The 9,827-nt window shown below is 39.9% G+C and overlaps 1 pseudogene; it reads left to right on the forward strand.

Annotated features, from left to right (window-relative positions):
* The first annotated feature begins 4,329 nt into the window (after positions 1-4,329).
* LOC101413182 (solute carrier family 35 member E3-like) lies at positions 4,330-5,156 on the forward strand (annotated as a pseudogene).
* Positions 5,157-9,827: the final 4,671 nt, after the last annotated feature.

The following is a 9,827-nucleotide window of genomic DNA, read 5'->3' on the forward strand; positions in this document are numbered from 1 at the left end:
GCACATGAGGTGACATTTAGGGGAAACCAGGTACAAGCTTCCAGGTATCCCCTCCCACTGGGTCATATGGGATACACTTAATTCCTACAACTATGTGTGATAACATGTACAATGTGTTGCTGCTGTCCAGGGAAGCTCACTTGATTGTGCCTTGGTATCCAGGAATTTTATTGGGAGTCAGTCACATAGGCTCAAAGCACCTGTGTAACTGACTTCAGCTACTGAGACTACTTACTATCTAGTCAAACTGACAAAGCATGGCCCAAGACCTCAGGCAAACAGAAACACCCTTATCAGACAGAGCTGAGTGATTAGTTCCTAGGAGCTGACCAAGGACCAGTCCTGAAACCAGGACTTTCTTGGTAATATGCAGGATTTGAACAACCCAGGTCTACCGAGTTAACCTTTTCCTGTACAAGCCGCCCTCCACAAATTTGGTTATGATATATATTCATTTTTATTCACTTCAGAATACTTTTTCCCTTTTGATTTCTTCTTTGACATATGGGCTGTTTAGAAGTGTATTATATTGCTCCCACACATTTGGGGATTTTAAGGATATTTTTCTGTTATTTTAATTCTATTGTGGTCAAAAAATATATTTTATATGTCTTGAATTCTGTTAAATTCATTGGTATTTGTTTTATGGACTGGATTATGGTCCACCTTGGTAGATATTCTGTGTGTGCTTGAAAAGAATGTCTATTCTGCTGTTGGATGGAATTTTCTATAAATGAGAGGGCAAATTGCTTGATAATATCATTCAAGTCAATTTTCATACTGATTTTCCTTTTCCACTACTACTACAAATGAGATTTCTTTATAGCTTCTAAGTAGTAGTTGTTTGATATATAAAGATGAAACATTTTTTATCATGGTAACATATATATAAAATAGAAAATTTGCCATTTTACCCATTTTTTTATACCCCCACCCCTGAGATGTCTCCCTTGCCTGTCTGCTCCTTTTTTGCTCATTTGCTTTAGGAGGCACTGGGAACTGAACCCAGGACCTCCCATGTGGGAGGTGGGCACCCAATTGCTTGAGCCTCTTCCACTCCCTGCTTATTGCATAGTCTGCTGTTTGCATCACCAACCTACTGGTTGTGGTGACTGCTTATTGCAGCAGCTGCTTGTTGCCATGTCTGCTTGTTGTGGCATCTGCTTGTTGCAGCATCTGTTCATCTTTAGGAGGCACTGGGAACTGAACCTGGGACTCCCATGTGGGAGGCGGGCACTGAATTGCTTGAGCTACATTTGCTTCCATTTTAACCATTTTTAGGTGTACACTTCAGTAGTATTAATTACATTCATTATGTTGTGCTACCATCACCACCATCTATTACCAAGGCTTTTTCATGGCCTCAAATGGAAAATCTATCTATTAAGCAATAATTCCCCATTCTTCCCTACCCCTGACCCCTGGTAACCTTTAATTTATTTTTGGAAATTTGCTTATTCTTTTTATTTCATATAAGTGAAATAATACAATATTTTTATTTTTGTATCTAGCTTATTTCCCTTAACCTTAAAATTTGTGCACAAAAGTTTATAGCAGCATTCATAATAGACAAAAAGTTGAAACAACACAAATGCTCACCAACTGATGAATGGATAAATAAAAATGGTATTATGCATAAATAGAATATTATTCAGTCAAAAAAGGAATGAAGTCTTGATAGATGCTGTTACATGGGGGACCATTGAAAACATGCTAAGTGAAACACTCTAGTTACAAAAGGCCACATATTGTATGATTCAATTTATGAAATGTTTAGAATAGGCAAATTTGTAGAGATAGAAAGTAGGTTACCTAGGACTGGAGAGGGAGATGGGGAAATTAGGGGGTGATGGCTGAAGCCTTCTTTTCTGAAGTGATGAAAATGTTTTAAGATTGATGCTGGTGATGGCTACACAACTCTGAATCTACTGGAAAACATTTAGTTGTACACTTTAAATGGGTGAATTTTTTGGTATGTGAATTGTATCTCAATAAAACTATTACAAAATAGCAAAAAGGAAGAGAGATAGAAAATCTGAATAGGCCTATCACAAGAGATTGAAGTAGCAATTAAAATAATTCCCACAAAAGAAGTCTAATTTTATATATATACATACACACACACACACACACATATATATATTAGGAGATATCAGGGATTGAACCCAGGACCTTGTACATGGGAAGGAGGTGTTCAACTACTGAGCTACATCCACTCCCCCTCTGATGTATTTTAAAGAAGAAATAATATAATTCCTTCACAAACTCTTTCAGAAAATAGAGAAGGGGATACTTCCCAACTCATTCTATGAGATTAGTATTACCTGGATACAAAAACCAGACAAAGGCGGTGGACTTGGCCCAGTGGTTAGGGCGTCCATCTACCACATGGGAGGTCCACGGTTCAAACCCCAGGCCTCCTTGACCCGTGTGTAGCTGGCCCATGCGCAGTGCTGATGCGCGCAAGGAGTGCCCTGCCACTCGGGTGTCTTCCACGTAGGGGAGCCCCACACGCAAGGAGTGTGCCCTGTAAGGAGAGCCGCCCAGCGTGAAAGAAAGTGCAGCCTGCCCAGGAATGGCACTGCACACACGGAGAGCTGACACAACAAGATGACACAACAAAAAGAAACACAGATTCCTGTGCTGCTGACAACGACAGAAACGGACAAAGAAGACGACGCAGCAAATAGACACAGAGAACAGACAACCGGGGTGGGGGGGAGGAGAGAGAAATAAATAAATCTTTAAAAAAAAACAGACAAAGATATTGCAAGAAAAGATTACAGACCAATATTCCATGAACATAGATGTAAAAATTCTTAAGAAAACATTAGAAAACTTATTCCAGCAACATACCAAAAGAATTAGAGAATTATATGTCATGAGCTAGTGGGCTTTATCTCAGGAATGGAAGGTTGGTTTAGCATCCAAAAATCAATTAATATACCTACCTTATTACTAGAATAAAAGTAAAATTACATGATCATCTCAATAGTTGCCACAAAAGCATTTGACAAGTCACCCATTCATGGTTAAAAAAAGTCTCAAAAAACCAAGATAGGGTGAGTTATTATCAACATGGCAATTTAAGATATTCCCTGGAAAATCTCCCCTCAGAATCAACTAATAAATGGGCAAATCCCACTTGCCTAGAACACTGGAGAAGGACTCAACACATGATGAATTGAAGATAAAAATAATCACCAAGAACAGGTAGGAAATTTCCATCACTTCTCCCTGACTCAGTCCCATGCAGCTTGGGAATCATGCAGAGGCAGCACCGCCCAGGTCTCTCCAGCTGTGGAGGCAGACTATAGAGCCATTCACAGCAATGATTTGAATTCCATGCATATTCAGGCACAGGGACCCAAGTCCACAGAAACCCAGGGTGGAACACAAGTTGCTAGTCATGCTGTGTGCTGCATAAAAAGGATCCCCAGAGGGAGGAAAGAAGAGAAAGGGACCACAGCAGCAATGCTGGCAAGAGGTACATGTACTCAATACAGTTTCTGTTGACTGGACTACCTAAATGCAAATTGGACTTTTCTGAATTGACCCCATCTGGCTCCCTGAGGCATGACACCCTTACAGGGAAGAAACCAGAGGCAGAAAACCCTCACAGGAAAAAAAAAGTGGGGAGGTGGGAACTGAACTGGTGTGAGACAGGATGGGTCCCAGAATTGAAAAGTGTAAGGAAAACGGGGGTACTGAGAGGGAGAAATCTGAACAAATCATAGGAGATGGGGAAAAATTTCTGCACAGAAACAAACAGAACAGATCAAGATTCCTGGAGAGGAAAGAGAAGCAGCTTTCTCCTGGAGGTGAAACAATTGCACAAAAAGGGCAGTCATAAAAATTGTACCGCATATTGAAGGCAAGAATCAGATGTAGAAGCACTAAGAAAATCTGAACAGTTAAACACGGACTACTGTAAAGATCCAGAATAAGTTGGCTCAAACATCAAAGAAGAGCCTTAACACAAAGCCAATCATCAATAAAACCCTAGAAAAGACGGAGAAACTGACCATCAGAGTTAACTCACGTTAATCTGATGCACAGACATCAGGCAAAAATTACAACCCATACTAAGTAACAAGAAGTAATGGCTCAGGTGGCCGTGGGTGGTGGCGGTGCATGTTTGAACTGCTTCTGCGGCTGCTTTCCCCTGGAACCCATGGGCACAAGCCTCTCCCCTGTGGGCAATGAGGCCGGAAGCTACAAGGAGGCGTTGGAGGAGGGGAAGGGCAGCTGGACACAGCCCCGCCTCCCCCTCGGAGTCTGGAGAACCCCGGCTTCGCCCGGATCGCCCCTGGGCCAGCGGCTGGGATCATGGCATCCTTGGCAGACAGAGTTCAGGGTAACCGGCGCATTACTACCGTGCTGCTGCTTAACTTGCTGGTGTCCATCAGCATCGTGTTCCTCAACAAATTTCCCAACATGAACCTGACTCTGTTGCACTTCCTGGTCACCTACCTGGGCTTATATATCTGCCAGAAGCTGAACATCACAGGTTCTGTGGCTTCCTAATCTTCACCAACCTCTTTCTGTAGAACACCACCACAGGCACTTTTTAGTTGACCAAGGCCATGATCACTGGTGATCACCAGTGATCATGGCTATGCAGACCCTATGCTACAAGAAAACCTTCTCCACCAGAGTAAAGTTCTCACTGATTCCTATAGCTTAGGTGTAATCCTAAATTCTTATCACCATATGAAGTTTAATTTCCTTGGAAGGGTGTTTGTTCCTTTTGGTGTTTTAGATACATCCCTTTACCAAGTGTCAGTAGAAGCCAAACAGCATGAATTGCAAGTAAACTCAATGCAGCTGCTGTACTACTAGACAATGACATTGTTAGCCATGCTGTTGGTCATTGTGCCCTTCTTCGAGACTGTGTTTGGAGATGGAGGAATATTTGGCCCCTGGTCAGTTTCTGCTTTGCTTATGGTGCTGCTATCTGGAGTGATAGCTTTCATGGAGAACTTATCAATTTACTGGAACATTGGGACCACTTCACCAGTCACCTAAACATGTTTGGATACTTGAAGTTCTACATTATATTATTTGGAGAATATGTTTTATTGAAGAACCCGCTGTAAATTAACCAGGCATTTTATGTACTTTGTTTGGCATTCTTGCCTATAGCCACTTTTTAAAAAAAGATTTATTTATTTATTTATCTCTCCCCTTCCCCCGCCCCTTGCAGCTTGCTTGCTGTCTGCTCTCTGTGTCCATTTGCTATGCGTTCTTCTGTGTCTGCTTGTCTCCCTTTGTTGGGTCATCTTGCTGTGCCAGCTCTCCTCAGGCACAGGCCATCAGCTCTCTGTGGGCGCGGGCTGTCAGCTCTCTGCCAGCGTGGGCCAGCTTGCCTTCACAAGGAGGCCCTGAGACTCGAACCCAAGGCCTCCCATATGGTAGACAGGAACCCAATTGACTGAGCCACAGCCGCTTTGCTGCCTATAACCATTTTAAACTCAGTGAACAGGAAGTAATAAAAATAAATTGGTACAATGTCCTTAATCAGGTTTTTGTAGAGAAAAGGAAGTTGCCTCAAGAAGATAAAAAAAAAAAAACTGTGCAAATTACTTACAAAGAAGCAGAAAAAAAGTACAAAATTTATTGAATGATGGTTTGCAAGAAGAAATAAAGGAAATTTTATGAATAAATGTGACTTATCTTTTTAGAGTACCTTTAAAAAAACTCTAAAACAAAAATAGTTCATGCTTCTTTTCATAGATGATTGTATGAAGTATATAGGATGGTTTGGTTATACTAAATGAAGTACATGAAAATTAAAGTTCTATAATAATGGCAAACAGATTAGTATTACTCTATTACAAATGTTGTAGTTTTTTAATGTTCCTTTTCTTTTAAGGAAGGACACACTGAATTCCGCTACTTGCTAGTAAATAGTTTCCCGAGTGAGATCTGTTATAATTTTGGCCAAACTGTTCAAGTCAGAATTTAAAATCTAGCATTTCTGTTTTAGTAGGTTTAGTTGAACTGCCCAATTAATTCATTTATAGAAAGTATAGTAAAGAAGATGACCAATAAGACAAAATCCAGTTCTAAAAGTTGTTTTTCTAGTAGAACATTGATGTAAGAGATGTTATTTTTTTTAAATGACTGTTTTTATAGATATTTGTTTTTGAGCTTTTAGTGAACTCTAGAACCTATGTATGGAGTTCAAAACCAAAATTCTCCCATGTTAAAATGACTCAACGGCAAGACTATAGATGAAACTGAACAATTTTCTTATTACCCTGGCACTACTTTTCCAGCCTCTCATATTGGTAATTTTTTTTAAAGATTTACTTTTTATTTATTTCTCTCCCCTTCCCCCCCCCCGCCCCACCCCAGTTGTCTGCTCTCTGTGTCCATTCACTGTGCGTTCTTCTGTGTCCACTTGTATTCTTGTCAGTGGCAACCGGAATCTGCCTAGTTTTGTTGCAACATCTTGATGAGTCAGCTCTTGTGTGTGCGGCGCCATTCCTGGGCAGCCTGCACTTTTTTCACACTGGGCAGCTCTCCTTACAGGGCACACTCCTTGCACATGGGACTCCCCTATGCGGGGGACACCCCTGCGTGGCAGGGCACTCCTTGCATGCATCAGCACTGCATGTGGGCCAGCTCATCACACGGATCAGGAGGCCCTGGGCTTGAACCTTGGACCTCCCATGTGGTAGGCGGACACCCTACCCATTGGGCCAAATCCACTTCCTGGTAATTTCTTAATACCACCTCCCAACCATCATTTATCACCTCTTCCCGTTGAGGCATCCATGGAGCCTTCTTTGGCATTTAGGGATTTGGAGTGAACTATGTCTAGCCTTTCTAAGATGGCTGAGGAAAAATGTTTTGCAGCAAGTCAGGGCAAGTGCTATGCAAACACTAAGCAGAGAATTGGTGAAATTGTGAGTCAAGGTTTGAAAGAGAAGTAGATGGTCAATATTTAACTAGTTCCATGAGTTTTTATTGGAATAATTTTCAAAAAATCAAAATATGGAGAGAATATGTGTTTGGTGGTTTGGAGCTTATGTAACCTAGAAAGACATGTTCTTAAACTTAATCCATGTCTGTGGGGTGTGAACCTATTGTAAATAGGACCTTGTGATGAGGTTACTCCAGTTAAAGTGTGGCCCATCTCAATCAGAATGGTTCTTAATCCTGTTATTGGGGTCTGCTATAAGCAGAATGAAATTCAGGCACACAGAGAGAAAGCCAAGGGGAACAAGGAGCTGAAGGTCAATGGAAACCAGAAGAGAAAGGAGAGACTAGGACAGGCTGCCATATGCATTGCCATGTGACAAAGGAGACAGGACCCAGGATCACTGGCAGCCAGCCCCAGAAGACCAGTGTTTGGGATGAAAGCATCACCTTAACGATGCCTTGATTTGGACTTTCTCTTAGCCTCAAAACCATGAGCAAATAAATTCCCATTGTTTAAACACCCAACCGTTGCATGGTATTTGCTTGAGCAACCAAGGAAACTAAAACAACATGATTTCCTCTTAAGAAAGTATAGTGCCACATATTTAACTGCAAAATGCATTTGTGCTTTCCAACTTCTTGACATTTCAGCATTAAAACTAGTTGATAATCTCTCCCAACAAATTGACTGAGACAGACCATCCTCCTTGTAATCTACCTTTCCTAAATATTATACATCAACTTTAAGCGAGAAAGCAACTTTTGACAGGACACAGAGCCATGTGTAAAAAATATACCTTTTGGGTTTTTTTTCTGGCCTGTCTGAATGAAATACCTCACTGATAATCCATTTTGACAGAATTACAATGTATCAGTCAATCTGTTGTATGGTTAGTGTGTGGTTTTCTATTTTTGTTTTAAATACTCTTCAGTTCTTACCAGTTTACAAAGATACAATTTTATTGTTCTAATAAGAAATGAAAATCAAATTGCTTAACCATATGAGCCTCAGGTATTATGCTTGTCTAAGAACATCCTCTGTGTATGTTTAAATAAACATACTTGCTTTGCAAAAACTAGAGAAAAGCATTTCAGCACAATTAGGATTATGTGACTTCTGTGCACTGAGAACAGTGGAGTTGATTTGTGCCATGTACAAATTATTAACTGTAAATAAAACTTGGGGCCATTTGGGGGTCCATAATAAATGACTGGCAAATAAAAGTCACTAGGAATACAGTAAGGAAGGTTCAAGCCAGGACAAGGTGGGGCTACATACATATAAAGACTAAAATATGTACTGCTGGAACTAGAGTCTGATGAACATTTGCTGTCCTGAAGATAATCATCCCAGTGAAAAGAAAATTCCGATGGAAAAAAAAATGCACCAGATGACCAGGACCAACAACAGAGACAAACCAGAAATGAAGTGCTGATGAAGAAAACATGCCATTCTTTTGTTACTGATGTAACTGGACTTATTTTTTTATCCTAAATTAAATGACTGAATTTCAGTTTTTATTTGTTACAAATAAAATCACTGTTTAAACTTTTTTAAAAGAAGTAATGGCTCAGTCAAGGGAACAAATTAAAACTTCATAGGAGACACAGAATTTGGAACAACTAATCAAACAGGTTAAAACAAATCTCCTGGGCAATCCACCAGAAAGAAATGATAGTCATAAATATCTATGCACCTAACCAGGGTGCCCCAAAATACATGAGGCAAACACTAGCAAAACTGAAGGGAGAAAAAGACATCTCTACAATATTAGTTGGAGAATTCAACACACCACCCACATCATTCGATGTAGAACAACCAGACCAAAGATCAACAAGGAAACAGAGAACATGAACAATATGATAAACGAGCTAGACCTAACAGACATATACAGAATGTTGCACCCAAATCAGTGGGTTAAATATTTTTCTCAAGTGCTCATGGATCTTCCTCCAGGATAAATCACATGTTAGGTCACAAGGCAGGTCTCAATAAATATAAAACATTGAAATTATACAAAGTCCCTTCTCAGATCATAATGGAATGAAACTGAAAATCAATAATAGACATGAAAAAGGTAAATTCACAAATGTGCGGAGACTAAACAACACACTCCTAAATAACCAGTGGTTATTTAGAAAGAAATTGTAAGTGAAATTAGTAAATATATTGAGACAAATGAAAATGAGAACACAACTTATTGGCTACAGTGAAGGCAGTCATGAGAGGGAAATTTTAGCCCTAAATGCCTATATTAAAAAAAGAAGAAAGAACTAAAATCAAAGATCTGAAAAACTGGAGAAACTAGCAAAAGAACAGCAAACCATTTCCAAAACAAGCAGCAGAAAAGAAATAATAGAAATTAGAGCAGAAATAAAGGAAATTGAGAACAAAAAAAAAAAAAATAGAGAAAATCAACAAAACCAAGATCTGGTTCTTTGAGAAGATCAATAAAATTGGCAAACCCTTAGCTAGACTAATAAGGATAAAAAAAGAAGATGCAAATAAATAAAATCAGAAATGAAAGGGGTGAGGTTACAACCTACCCCACAGAAATAAAAAGGATCACCTACAAGAAGGAGAATCACACCCATCAACTATGTGGGATCTAAGCCCCCTCTTAATATAGAGGTGGAGTGGTCATCACCAACCCAGGGTCCACAGGATGGAGGAATAAAATACGGATTAGAGTGAATTTACTGGTATTCTACTATAGAACTATTGTGACTAGTAATGGAAAAAACTGTAGCATTGATGTGGAGAAAGTGGCCACAGTAGTTGCTGAGGGCAGTGAGAGGGAAGAAGAGATGAGATGCGTGGGCAGTTTTGGGACTTGGAGTTGTCCTAAATGATATTGCAGGGACAGATGCTGGACATTATATATCCTGCCATAACC

Source organism: Dasypus novemcinctus, chromosome X, assembly GCF_030445035.2.
Source record: "Dasypus novemcinctus isolate mDasNov1 chromosome X, mDasNov1.1.hap2, whole genome shotgun sequence".
NCBI lineage: Eukaryota > Metazoa > Chordata > Mammalia > Cingulata > Dasypodidae > Dasypus > Dasypus novemcinctus.